Here is an 11,712-nt window from a genome sequence, read left to right as displayed (position 1 = left end):
TATGAATAAAAATTACCTAGAACCTTGCTAATCATGCAATTTGTTTGGGAGTCTTTCTGTGAAAATCCATCAGTCTTTTCTTCTCTTAATTTGTTTTCTCCTCCAATTGACGTTTCATCCATCTACGCGGGAGTAATAATGATTAATTTAAAAGGCAGGGACAAAACTGAATGTGGCTCATCTAAGTTTTTACAATGCCAAAAATAAAGGGTATGTCTATTAATATATTGGATCATCTATATAATTAAAAGTCAGTTTTTTCACTCAAAACATTCCAACCAACAATTGCAACGGTTAGAAACCAAATGAGGAGTCCATTAGATTACACCCCTTCCAGTAAATTTGATATTTTTATTTATTTTTAATCATTAAAGATATTGAAGTTAATAAGAAGGGTATTTTAGTAATTTAACTTTTAAGTTAAGAGTTTCATGCTTTTAATATATATATATATATTGATCACTTTCAGTTAGGGCTGTGCATATTAATGGTTAAATCAATAACCCGAATCAATTATTGAGTTATTGAGTTAATGGTTCGGGTTAATGGATTACTGGTTTGGGTATCGGGTGGAGCCCTGTGGTTATTGGTTTATTGGGTCGGGTCACGGTTTCGCCAATTTTGTTAACGGGTGAACTGATAATCCGATAACCATTTATTTAATTACAATTTTACCCTTCCATATATAAAGTCACTTAACTAGATTTAGGGTTCACTTGATTTCCACTTCATAAACTCTTTCTCTCAAGCGGCGATTTCAACTTCAGAAACCCTTCTGCTCCAACTCGCAAGATGCAAGCCCAACGTAAACTATCTTTTACTTCTTCTACAATCTACATTGCTTTCAATTCTCACTCTTGTTCTGTGTTTTGTATTTCTCTGGTGGTGCTAGACAAGTTACTGCTAACTAATGTTATGTAAATGCTTGAAGAATGTTTCATATTTCCCATATGCATTGGTGTTTGCAGTGACAAGTTTGATAAATCACACCTTTAGTTGGTCCAATTTTGTTTAAGTCCTTCATAGTTTAATTGTATTATTTTGTTCGGCATAGTCTTAGGAGCTAAAGCTACTTTCAGTTTTGAAATGGGTTCTTTGTTCCTGATTTTTTTTTTGGTGTGAAATCTTAACGATTAAACCGATAACAAACAACAACCGATTAACCGATAACCCATTAACTGATATCTTAACGGTTTAATATGTCTACAAACCGATAACTGATAAGTTGAACCGATAACTTTCAAAACCGAACCGAACCGACCAATATGTAGCCCTACTTTCAGTGTCATTTTCAAGATTTCCGCTTTTGGGTCATATAGATATATTTATGCTCAATAACACTAAATTCACGTAATATATATATATATATATATATATATATATATATATATATATATAATACATATAATATTGCACTTCTTAAAAAAATTAATACTTCTATAAAAATAATTACATTTACTAAATTTAGTAGCATTCTGAAATTACAATTTTTTGGATTTAAATGAACAATCACTCTTGTAAATAAATGATTAAATAAATAAAATGAAAATGCCCCTACGATCGTTTTATGAGGAATTAGGATTCTGATGCAAGGCAGCTCCGCCTTGTTTGAAACAATTCTATATCAATATATTTAAACTCTGAGAAATCCATAGCTCCTATTTAAAGAAATACGCGTTTTAATGTTCGAATAGTTTGCTAAAGTCCTACTACATTACGAAATTCTGGCCAAGAAATCTTTTCACAGACTCGAGTTAGTCAATTATAGAGCAGGAATTACCGTACCAATGATCCACTAATAACTTAAGAGGGACACGATCTTCCTTGTTGTATAATGTATAGTACGCTTTCATCTAGCTTCTTAATGCTCTCACTATCGTTTATCATGCAATTTTCATACCTTTGATTATCCAACTCCTTATGATTGTTTTCTTCTGTTGATTACTATGTAATGCTTTCCATATTATTTGTTATGTCCTCTTTAATTGTGTATTTTCTTTGTTTAAGTGGCTTTGATGCGCGATATGTGAGCCGAGGTCTTTCGGAAACAACCTCTCTATCACAACGACTAGGGATAAGGTTTGGGTATACTATAGTTTTCTCAGATCTCACTTGTGAAATTACACTGGTATGTTGTTGTTATTGTTGTCGTTGCTCCGACTATTTCAACTTGCATCAATGTTATATAATGTACAACATATATAATATAATTGAATTTAATATTTTGTCACAACTAAAACAAGGACAGCATGGTTACAAGAGATTATTTATAAGGGTCATGGCTGAGTGAAAAATTAGGAACTTAACTCGAAAGGCCAAATCAAGCACAAACCCCCAACAGTTGGAGGCAAATGAAAAAATTGACGGCCGGTGATTACTATTCTCGTTTTCTTAAAAAAATTTCAATCCGCAAATATCCTCAGAGATTATTCATTTTGTTTCAAGGCCCAACCGGAAAAAATAAAAAAATATTAAATTTGATGAATATTTATTCTATACGATCTCATCTTTATCACACTTTTTATCTTTCAAAAAAATTCATATATCATTCATTATCCAATGAAAAATTGTATATTTATCACATAACCAAATTAAGCAGTGGTACATGTATAAAGTGGAGATCTCTTTTTACAAATATTGTACCAGTACTAAATAACATATACTGAAATCAAGAAAAGGTGATAAAAAACCATCTAATGATCCATCTCACTCCCACTCATTAATATTCTTCTCCTTCACTACCCTCTTCACCCTGCCTATATTCAGCACCAACCTCCTCATAATCTTTCTCAAGTGCAGCTAAATCCTCACGGGCTTCAGAAAATTCACCTTCCTCCGTGCCTTCACCAACATACCAATGAACAAAGGCTCTTTTTGTATACATTGGATCAAATTTGTGGTCACTTCTGGAGAAAACCTCAGCAACACCAGTAGAATTGGATATCATACACACTGCTCTTGTACCCTGGCCAAATCGCCTCTGGGAACAACAGTTGGAGTCTGGTAATTGATACGACATTTAAAGCCTGTTGGACGCCAATCAACAAATTGAATGCTACGCTTGGTTTTGATAATGGATACAGCAGCATTCACGTCCTTGAGCACCACATCTTCTCGATACATTAGGCAGCACGCCATGTACTTGCCACGACGAGGATCACACTTGGCCATCATAGAAGCTGTTTCAAAATTAAGCAATAGTGGTGATTTCTGCCACAAAATGTTGTTCGTGGTGAGCCTTCTCAGCTGATATAACTGGGGCATAAGACGAAAGCATGAAGTGGATCCTTGGGTATGGGACCAGGTTAGTCTGGTTCATTCACATCAACATTCAAGGCTCCATCAAACCTCAGAGAAGCAGTCAGAGATGAGATCACCTGATTAAAATTTAGAAAGCTCATTACATCGATAAGAGAAACAAGATCATACAAGGGTGTAACGGTCCAAGTTGTAAATGTCCTGATACCTGTTAGACCAATCGGTTCAAGTTGGTATAGGTAGGGCGTTCAATGTCAAGGGAGCGGCAACAAATTTCATAAATTGCTTTATTATCAAGCAAGACAACAACATCTGTGTGTTCCAGGAGGGAGTGGGTTGACAGCACACTATTGTATGGCTCCACAACAGAGGTTGAAACCTGAGGAGAGGGGTACACAGTGAACCCAAGCTTGGATTTTTTACCATAGTCCACCGACAAACGTTCTAACAGAAGTGAACCTAAGCCAGCACCAGTGCCTCCACCAACGGCATTAAAAACCAAAAAACCTTGCAGACCAGTGCAGTTGTCTGCAAGCTTTCTGAACCGATCCAAGCAAAGATCAACTATCTCCCTTCCAACTAGTAAAGAAAAAGCTCAACAATTAAAAGTTATATCATAAATTCAAAATAAGGTACAATTGAACTAGATGCAGAATGTGTACTTGTATAATGGCCTCGTGCGAATTGTTTGCAGCATCTTCTTTGCCACTGATCAATTGTTCAGGGTGAAATAGCTGGCGATATGCTCCAGTTCTCACTTCATCAATAACAGTGGGCTCAAGATCAACAAAAACAGCATGAGAAACGTGCTTCCCTGATCCGGTTTCGCTGAAAAATGTATTGAAGGCATCATCACCCCCTCCTAAAGTCTTGTCACCTGGCATCTGGCCGTCCGGCTATCAAAAACACAAATAATTCAGAAAATATTAGAGAATGAGAAATGACTAGTTGACAATATCATTCACACATTGCTTAAGAGATAGGAAAATACATCAATTTCTTAGTTCCAAACTTCCAGTTGACATTGAGAACAAATATTTCATCATGTATACTTGGTTAATTGGCTAAGGAAAATGTGGCACATCCTATGAAGATAAATTTTGCATGCAGTGGTTCAAAACCAATCATTAGCGAAATAATCATCTGTTTCTACCATTTCTGGATTTGTTAACGGAAGCTATTGCATAAATTTCTTATACAAAACATTTTCCTTTGTACCTAATGAAAGATCTACATATAAATATCATTCGAAAAAGCAGAAAGAAAAGAAAAAGAAGACCTGAATACCATGTTCGAGGCAATAAAGTTCCCAGCAAGCATTGCCAACTAGAATATCGGCCTGGTGTTAGGTGTTAGGTGTGCGAACAAAGTACCACATTGGTAGCTAAAAATAAAAAAAAGCTACTTATAAGGAGTTAGATACTCTTAATGATGTGAGGTCTTTTGGAGAAAACCGTGTGGACTAAGCCCAAAGCGGACAATATCACATCATGTTAAGAGTATCTTTGGGCCGTTTTAGGCCAACAACTGATATCAGAGCCAATGGTTTGGCGGGACGACTATGAAGATGGCAGAGTGTGATGTGGGGCCCGGCTTAGCGCCTTTGCTCATCTATGGGCCGGTTTACGACCTTTACTCGTAGCTTTGAAGACGCATACACAGCCTTTGGGCTTTGGTGACCGTAAATACTCTGAAGATATGGATGACACACAGACATGTTGAATCTCTGACCCGTGAGTTATGGTAATGAGCCATGTGGAACTTAGTTCGAGGGGGAGATTATTGGGTGTGTGAGAAAAAGGAGCTACTTATAAGGAGTTAGATACTCTTAATGATGTGAGGCCTTTTGGGGAAAACCGTGCGGGCTTGGCCCAAAGCGGACAATATCACATCATGTTAAGAGTATCTTTGGACCGTTTAGCCCAACAAATATGACCCGAAAATAAAGTACAACAACAACAACCCAGTGAAATCCACATCGTGGGGTCTGGGGAGGGTAGAGTGTACGCAAACCTTACTCCTACCAGGGTAAGACGGTTATTTCCGAAAGACCCTCGGCTCAATAGGCCTAAAAATAAAGTACAGGGGTAAATATGACTCCAAAGTTGGATGACAAGGCAAATATATTAAAAAAGTATAACGAAGGGCAAATTTAGTTTAATTGTGAGAGTACGGGGGCAAATCTAACCCTTTTCCGTATATTTTATACATAAGAATACTAGTTTGTAATGTAATTTATAAATATTTCTTAAATTTTTTCATAGTTTTTTTTATCTTTTAACATATTATTTCAAGCATGGTCCAACAAGTTTTATAATCTATAGATGTTAGTAACTCAAAGAAAGTCCAAATCAATGCTAATGCTAACAAAAGAAATTCAATTCTAACACTAGAAATGATAATAATGTTCGACATTTATTCTTTAGTTTTGCATTTGGTTAGACGGTGAAAATATATAACTTAATTTTATTTTTTCCTTTGTCATGTTATTAGCCATACTTATTTTAGCATGACTTTGTAGTTTTAGATTATGATTATTTTCATTATGACTTATTAATTAGCAATATTTATTTTATGCGATTTCATTATCTTTTTTATTGAATGTTTTATTATAATGTCATCACTCATCTCACATTTGTGTTATTTTCTTAAGAAATATTTGAAGTAAAAGCTAATATGTTTTGTATGAAGAATTTTCCCAAAAAAACCCCGAAAAACCCGAAAAAATTAGAAGTTGAAAGACCCGACTTTTGTTGGTTTGGTCTGGTTTATAAATTTAAAAACCCGATATAATTGATTTGATATTTGAAAAAACTGAACCAACCAGGTCCATGTACACCCCTAACTGCAACGAAAGCACTAGGGTGCGTAGAGGTGTCAACTATGACCCAAAAGTTAATGGCCTGCCGAACCCATCCAAACTTTTATGGGTTATACTCAAGATAATTTCGTGTTGGGCTGATTTTAACTCAATCTAACATAACTCATTTTAAAGTTATGTCCAATTTAGCTCAATACTTACCCAATTCTAGCCCATTTTCAAAATTTACTTTAATTTGGACTTATTGTTTGAGATTTACTTTATCTTTTTCTATGTATTCACTCTCCTGTATCATGTATCCCATACGTTTGGGATGTGTTTGATACGAAGGAAAATATTTTCCAGCAAAATTTTCCGCCAAAAAAAAAATCCTACAAAAGAGACCCTTCAAAAAAATTGGTTCAAGTTGGCGGGTCATGACCCAATCCATTTTTTGCTCAACTCATTTCAGCCTTTTGGTCAATCTTAATTCACTCCATTTATTAACTCAGTCCATTTTAATTTGTCCAATTTCAGCCAAATCCATCCATTTGACACCCTTAAGTGAGCCAATGTCTTTGTTTGGATACTATTTTTTTTTTTTTTTTGGTGCATTGTTTGGAACTTTGGATTTTATTTACTCTATCCATCGCTGTCACTATTTTTACATTTGGCAGCCTAACAAAATTTACGTGATTATATTATCGCAGTGTATTGAGCAAATCACTACTCCGTCCGTTCACTTTTACTTATCTATTATTTTTAAAATAGATTTTTATTTTTATTTATCATTTTTCATATATAAAGATAAGATAATTATTTTTTCCTATTTTACCCTTAGCATTAATTACTCATTCAAATCATTTTTCAAATTCAATACAATTACTCTAACAATTAATATGAATATCATGATAAAATATATACTTTATGTATTATTTCTTAAAAAATATGAAAAATTAAAAATGAATAAGTAAAAGTGAACGGAGGGAATACTTTTTTTTTTTTTTAGCTATCTATAGTCACCTTTAATTATGTTAAAAATTGCATGAAAGTTAAATTTGTTCGACCCTTTCATTTCGAATATAGACAAAACAGGATGAAGACTCTGTCACGCTTACCTAAGCTGACATAATGTTTGCGCAAAGCGATGAATTTGTGATTTGGTAATTTGTGTGACTGTTTATTTTCTTAGTTGGCGTTGGCATCAATTTTGAAACCATAGTTTCAAATCATCATTTCGCCATCAATTTTTAGTTGTAGTTTGAAATCTGGTTAGAAATTATGGTTTGAACCCAAATCACCTAAAAAAAGATGATTTGGATTTGAAATCATAGTTTTAACTTTTTTAAATATAAAATTTAACCTATAAGTTAATATTTTATTAAAAAAAAACTCATAAGTTGATAAATATTTTTAACAATTACCCCCCATCAATCATTTACCAATCTCATTAACTTCCATCAATCTTTATTTATGTCTACCAACCTTTAATTTATGTGGAAGATTACATTAAATAGTAATTACATTACTATTCATGTTAAATTTTCGATTTTATTGAAGTAAAGTTTGATTAATTGATGTTGCATTTTTTAGAAAAGTCTTTTAGTAGTGTACTAATTTTGTTATAAATTATGATTTGCTCATTTGGTAAGATTGTATAAGAATTGAGAATGTTTTGATAGTTTTCACAATTTGTGGAGTTTTTATGTCTATAAGAGAAAATACAAATTAAAATATTTAAATTGTATGTCCCAACATAATTTCAAACTAGGTTTCAAATCAGAATTTCAAACCATGTCCAAACGGTGCTTGGGCAAAGACTGAAAGATACTTTTGTCATCCAAGAAAAAGAACAAACAAGGCTGCTACACTTAACTTGGATTGTTTGTTCTCTAAATTCTATTTGACTGTCTTTTAAGTACTTTGTTTAGCAATTCCAAGACAAAGGAAACAAATTGTAATTCCTTCAGAGGTCCAACAAACCATAAACCAACAGGAAAAAGTGCATTTATTTGAAATTATTTAATTTGAATTTCTCTTTTTATTCTTAAGGATAAAATTTTATAATCATAAAAATATTATGATATGTTTATAATTACAAGTCTGAAAAGTTTTATAACTAGAAAAATGTCAGGACATGTTTACAATATACATTAACTAAATTCACAGTTCATATTTTATATCGAATAGATTTCTCTAAACGTATAAAGATCTGCACAAAAGTTATTGGGCTAACATCGATCCAGAAATTACACTCTGGCAGACCAACTTAGGGACCAATTTGGTGCTCAAGCACCTTTTGGTTTTCCGCTTAACCACTTTCTTTTATATTAAAAAATAGTAATAACGTACAAATACATTTATCAAACACCAGTTATGTGATTAGTAACAATTCAATAGGCTAAATTAAAGGCACATGAATACCCATAAATTTAAAATTTTCGGATCCACACTATAAATCCGCCTTGTGTTCAATGCAAAAAGTAGTTATTAAAAGCGTTTATGGAAAGAGACTTCCAAGTGGAAACGTTACTTTTTCTTAGAATTTTTTACCAAAGTAAGCTATTATTTGAGCCAATTCTCCAAAATAATACGTTTTTTTGAAAGTTAACTGAACTAGCATAAACGTATTCCTGAGTAACGAATTAGGTATTATTTTATTCAAAAATTTCAACGGACAAAAAAGTCACCGGTTAACAGCGTTAAAATATAATTCGTTATTGCCAATAACGTATTATGGCTAATACGTTACTGACAGTAACGAATTTAGAAATTCTAGGTACAAACAATCTTTCTATGAAATCTGACATTGATTGATCCTAAAGTCGTAACCCGCAATTACGACTTCAGCATAAAACGTAACTGACAGTAACGTTTCTTCTGAAACTAGGCACGCGCAATCTCTTGCAGAGAATCCTCACTACAAGAAAGTAAAGATACGACGACATTTATTTAGTGACATTTTTTCATAAATGTCGGGGAAAAAGGAATTTCTCGACATTTATGAAAAAATGTCATAAAAATAATAACATGTGATGTAAAATGTCGTAAATATAGTGACATTTGACGAAAAATGTCACTAAAATAATGACATTTGGCATAAAATATAGCTAAACAACGATTTTTGGCGTAAAATGTCGTTAAAATAACGACATTTGATACAAATGTCGAAAATATTATGACATTTATTTCAAATGTCATATTATTAGTCGCTAATTACTGACTTTTACACCTAATGTTGGAAATCTAAATCTTTTTAAATTATGTCATCACTCTTTATATTTAATTCTAGGGAAAGAATTAGTGGATGCATAAAGTAGTAATTATATATATATATATAACGAATGAGTTTGGAACTAAAAATATGGCTAAATTACAAACAACAACAACACATCCAGTGTAGTCCCACACGTGACTAAATTATTTGTGTAAATTAGTTAAAATTAAATTATACAATTATAACAATAGAGCTATTGAATATTTCTACCAATTAAAGAAAACTATAGCACATATGACTTTTTAAAAAGTATTTAACTAGTAGTATTAGAATAGGTGTCATTGCGGATAATATTTAAAGAATATTAATTATTTTCAGAATATGACTTGGCTTTTTTATCCATTATTGATCTTTTCATTATTGTTATGGCCAGATTCTATTATGAATTTTTACAACATTCTTCATAGGGCACTCTTATTTTTTTCTTGTTCGAACTCTTGTAATGGAGGAAAGAACCGAGAAAAAGGCATCGACGACAATCGATTTTACTACGGGACAATTCGTGTCATATTTATTTTATTTATATGCATTTGAACTTTATTTAAGCTCTTATTAAAGTAATTGATTTTGCAAGGAATACTATTTGCTACTACTAATAAAAAAAAGCTTATGAAATTATAGTAGTTATAGAAATAGGAGCAGTATTTTTTTTTATTTTGGTTCTATGTACTTTAATACTCTTTTTCATTTGGACCCAGACTTTCCCCCCAAAAAATTAAAAAATCCCCAAAGACTAAATCTTCCCCCCAATAATTTTAAACTTAATCAAATACTACTCCCACGAATAAAAGCTGAAACCCTAACCTTTTCTCTTCCCCCAATTCCCTTTACGTCATAGGCTGCACCGGCGGCCTAATTTCTCCATTTCTCTTCTCTCTCTCTCTGCTTGAATTTTATTTGTCATTTACTTTTCTTGATTTATTTTTTCTTTTGTAGGTTTTACGAAGTGGAGTCCCGAAAGAGATTTAATACTTATGTTCTAAACTTATTATTTATACATATTTAATAAATTTCTTAACACAAATATATTATTTGAGCAAAAATTATTGAGTTTGGCGAAACCCGTGTCCAGGCTTCTAGTTTCGCTCTTCCAACAAAAAAAAATGTTACAAAACTACCTTTAGCGCAGTAAAATACTGCGTTATAGAAACAGTACCAAAAAGCAAAAAAAATTGGCTAAACTTTATTTGCAACACTTAGTGTTTTTTTCCATACTTTGACCAACGATTAGTCGTGTGTCATGACTCCGAAACGTCAATATTTTATATAGAACCTGATATTTTTTTCTGCGTACAATAATGTAGGCCCAATACATCAAGGATACGTAGACGTTCAGATCGTCATTTTAGGGGCTGAAAAGGTGCCCGAAGTAAGTTTTGTTTGAAAAAACTTAGTGTTTTTTTCATACTTTGACCAACGATTAGCCGTGGGTCAAGACTCCGAAACGTCAATATTTTATGTAGAACATGATATTTTTTCTGCGTACAATAATGTAGGCCCAATACATCAAGGATACGTAGACGTTCGGATCGTCATTTTAGGGGTTGAGAAGGTGCCCGAAGTAAGTTTTGTTTGAAAAAACTTAGTGTTTTTTCCATACTTTGACCAACGATTAGTCGTGGATCAAGACTCCAAAACGTCAATATTTTATATAGAACCTGGTATTTTTTTCTGCGTACAATAATGTAGGCCCAATACATCAAGGATACGTAGACGTTCGGATCGTCATTTTAGGGGTTGAAAAGGTGCCCGAAGTAAGTTTTGTTTGAAAAAACTTAGTGTATTTAAGTATCACTATCTTTGTAAGGCCTCACAGGCTAAGCAACATGAGATAGCGGAATTTCTACCACTACTACAGGTATACCTAAAAATATTAATAAAAGTATTAACTGTATTTATAAAAAAAAACTTGTTCAATTCCGAGATGAGGCTGACTGGCCATAGCAAATCCATAATTTTGAGCCAACAAATTCATGTGATAACCATGCTGACCACTCATTTGAAATATATTATTTTGATTTGCTGGTTTGGTCTTTACATAAATCTCCAAAATATTTATATCGATCTTATCCGCAAATTTTTGCCGTATGGAGAAAAATTGTAGCAAGGACTGGTCATTCTCAATTTTAAACTCAATGAACCTTGTATTGTTACCTTGAAATGAGCATGGATATTTTCCAGAAATATCAATTTGAATATTTTCACTATTTGTCCTCATCTTCTCATGCAATAGTTCAACCAATTCAGCATAGTTCGTTGAAATAAACATGCTGACAATCATTTTGGTACCTTCAGTGTACCTGAATCCGTTCATTTCAGTAATTATTTCGCCACCCCAATACAAAGCAACCATCACATTATATTCAAAATTGGCCAT

At 32.9% G+C, this 11,712-nt stretch overlaps 1 pseudogene; it reads right to left on the bottom strand.

Annotated features, from left to right (window-relative positions):
• Positions 1-2,719: 2,719 nt before the first annotated feature.
• LOC132637183 (tubulin alpha-3 chain-like) lies at positions 2,720-11,712 on the bottom strand (annotated as a pseudogene).

Source organism: Lycium barbarum, chromosome 4 (assembly GCF_019175385.1).
Source record: "Lycium barbarum isolate Lr01 chromosome 4, ASM1917538v2, whole genome shotgun sequence".
In the NCBI taxonomy this organism is placed as follows: Eukaryota; Viridiplantae; Streptophyta; class Magnoliopsida; order Solanales; family Solanaceae; genus Lycium; species Lycium barbarum.
The sequence above is the reverse complement of the archived record's forward strand: the minus strand, read 5'-3'. Positions and strand labels throughout refer to the sequence as shown.